Source organism: Phaseolus vulgaris, chromosome 3 (assembly GCF_000499845.2).
Source record: "Phaseolus vulgaris cultivar G19833 chromosome 3, P. vulgaris v2.0, whole genome shotgun sequence".
Lineage (NCBI taxonomy): Eukaryota > Viridiplantae > Streptophyta > Magnoliopsida > Fabales > Fabaceae > Phaseolus > Phaseolus vulgaris.
The window spans coordinates 52762022-52765304 of NC_023757.2; positions in this window are offsets into that span (position 1 = coordinate 52762022).

Here is a 3283-nt window from a genome sequence, read left to right on the forward strand (position 1 = left end):
TCTATAAACATAAATCACAAGAGAAAACGAAAGATTTAACTTTTTAAAAAAAAAAATTAATCCAAAAAAGAAGATTGAGACGGAGAAACGAAAAACTTAACTTAAATATTTATTTTAATGAAAAAATTAAGATGAAAAAAAATATATAAGATTAAAATATATTTATTAAGTGACATTTAAAAATATCATATTTTAAATAAAAATGTGATAATTATAAAATTATAATTTGTAAAAAAATTATTAATTTTCTTAAACCGTCATATTAAAATTTTCATCACTAACACAAAGTTTTCAGTATTACTCCTAATATGTTGAAGTGATTAAAGTAACCTGAAATAAATAAATTATAAGAAAATGAAAAAGGATCAAATATTTCAATATCCACAAATTCTTCCTTTACCGTACATTTTTTTTTCTATAAAGTATTTTCCTTTTCCTTTTCATTTTTTCAATATTTTGAAAGTCGTGAATTTTATAAAAAAAATTAATGATGTGTAAAAATAGAGTATAAAATTAAGAAAATTGATTTTCAAATTATGTTAGGTTGAATACAGTGAATCTTTTCGTCATCTCTCTCATAGATACTCAAATAATGAAAGTGAGGAAGAAAAATATGGAGATAAAAGATGCAACTGAAATTATTTAAGAATGTGAGGTTGTGATTTATTTAGACTTATTAAAAATTTAAAAAAAGTTAAAATTTATATTTTAAAATTATTATTTTTTATGAGCATATTTCAAAATTAATATGAAGATGTAGGGAGAGTTAGGGAAGTGGAGGAAGAATTTGTCTTGAATATATAACTAAATTATTGAGTGCTAAATTCGTACTTTTGATTTAAAAAGATGGCAACCTTTTAAGAAGTCCAAATAATGCGAACCTCAACAAACACACATTTGAAATATTAGCAGTTCTGAAAGCAGGACCATCTAAATACACGACCAACCAGAAACACACACTTGTTCCGTACTAATGCTATTTTCCACATGTTCAAACTTCATCAAATAGGAAATTTGTTGAATCATATGAAATAATTATAAGAAAATTATTAAACAAAAATTAATTTGAATAATAAAAATAATTAGTTATTTTAAGGATTAAAATAATTTTTAGTTTTTAAATTAATTTTAATTATTGTTAAATAGTTTTTAAATTGATATATAATTAGATATCAAGGTTTAGATTCTAAATTTGGTAAAAAAATTGGTAACTAATTAGATATCAATTTAGAAATTATTAATAATAATAGAAACTTATTTAAAAACTAAAAAAAATTAGTCTTTAAAATAATTTTTAATTTAATTAATATAACAATTAATTATTTTTTATCTTTAAAACTAGTTTTTATTTAATTATTTTTTTTTGTAGTGTATATATGAAATGAAAAGATTTGAAACATGTTCTAAATAATAACTTTGTTGGCATTTGCTAAAAAAATATTGACTATATTTAATTAGGAAAAACCTACAGGGAAAAAAATAATTTCAAATGATGTTAATGTAAAAATATTTTTAGCATTGAATTAAAAATCCTAATTTACATTAGTTAAAAACTAGTTTTAATGATATTTATAAAAAAATTGAACGACATTGTCTGAAAAAATTATAAAACAAACTCATGTACCTAAAAAATAACATAAATAGAAATTCGAAAAAAACTACTATTTAATAACTGATTTTAGTTTCTAAATTTTTAATTTATTTTAAACGCAAACTTACATAACATATTTTATTTTAATTTTTTTATAAAATGAATTACTTCCTAAATTTTCCAATTCATAAGAAAAGATTTTCATCATTCAACCTACAAAGGAGATAATAATTGAATCTAATATATTAGTCACGTCACTTTTACAATTGCAATTCAATCTTTTTCAGAAAAGCACTAATACAAGTTAAAATTCACACGTTGAATCAGAGATAAACATAGTCAAGAGATAAACATACTGTAACAGTTTGTTTGTACTTAGGGTTTAGGGTTTGTTTTTATCTTTGCATATTTTTTTTCTATTTTTTATTATTTTTGAAATAGTTTGTATTTATTTTTTTTCTTGTTGATAAATAAAAATTGTGAGATAATAAAGTTGTGTTATTATTTAATTAAAAGTTAACGCTCCACTTATATGAAAAAATGCCCGAAAATGGAGTTATGAATGGAATAATTATATATGTATCCCTCTCTTTTGTATTTGCATGTAAATTGTAAAGTTATGCATTCATGTTTTGTGTGTGTAACGAAATATTGGAAAGTTATTAACATATGAAATTGAAATTTCGATCTATGTAACTAATCATAATCAATTATTCAAGTTTTGCATTTTTATTTTTGGTTGCTAATAATAAAACAAAATGGATTGAAATGAATTGTGTGTACATAAGAGTCAAGAATAAAAAAATAGAGCATATATGGATTTTGTACATAAGAATAAACATTTTTTTTATCGGTAATAAACTATTAAATTAAATCGGTTCACTTAAGGGGTGATTCAACCCTTGTACAAATAACAAAAGACAAAAGTTCATCTCCACCATCTTAATCCTCTACTTCCTTTCCAATACTAATAATTATAACTGGAGAAAAAAACAAATAACACACCAGTATTAAATTGAGTACATACATACCAAAGATTCAAGACACCATTCAGAGAATGAGAAACTCACTGACGGTATCTTTGAGTTGATCCAAGACCAAACCTTGACCTGTGCCAGAGAAAATACTTTAGTATGATCAACCACTCCTCCTTTAAACAAACAATTATTCATGTGTCTCCAAATCTCACTGACCAAAGCTTTGCAAGTGAACTCGTGTACATGATGTAACAAATGTATATTTTAATTTTATAATTGTATACGATTTTATCGTACATGTAAATATAGGTCAAACTTTTAGTTTTTAGGCAAAATTTTGAACCTTGTGAGTGTTGATTAATGAGACGGCAAAGTGAGAAGATTCTCTATAAAGTTTAAGAATAAAATAATTTTTTTTATCAGCAATAAAAAATAAATTAATATGAACCACTTAAGGGTGGTTCAACCCTTATACATATTTATAATACAACATTTCCACAAAACCTCTTCCAGCCTATTTAATCCTTATATCCTTTAAAGTAAAAAAACACCCTAATCAAAGAGATAAATTTTGCATAATCTCACTTAATTGACAACACACAAGCCATAATCAATACACCATTCAGAAACCCTTAACCATAAACCCTAAATCCTTATGACTAAAATAGTAACATTGCATGTTTGCTAAAATTGTACATATAAATTGTGTGTGTGA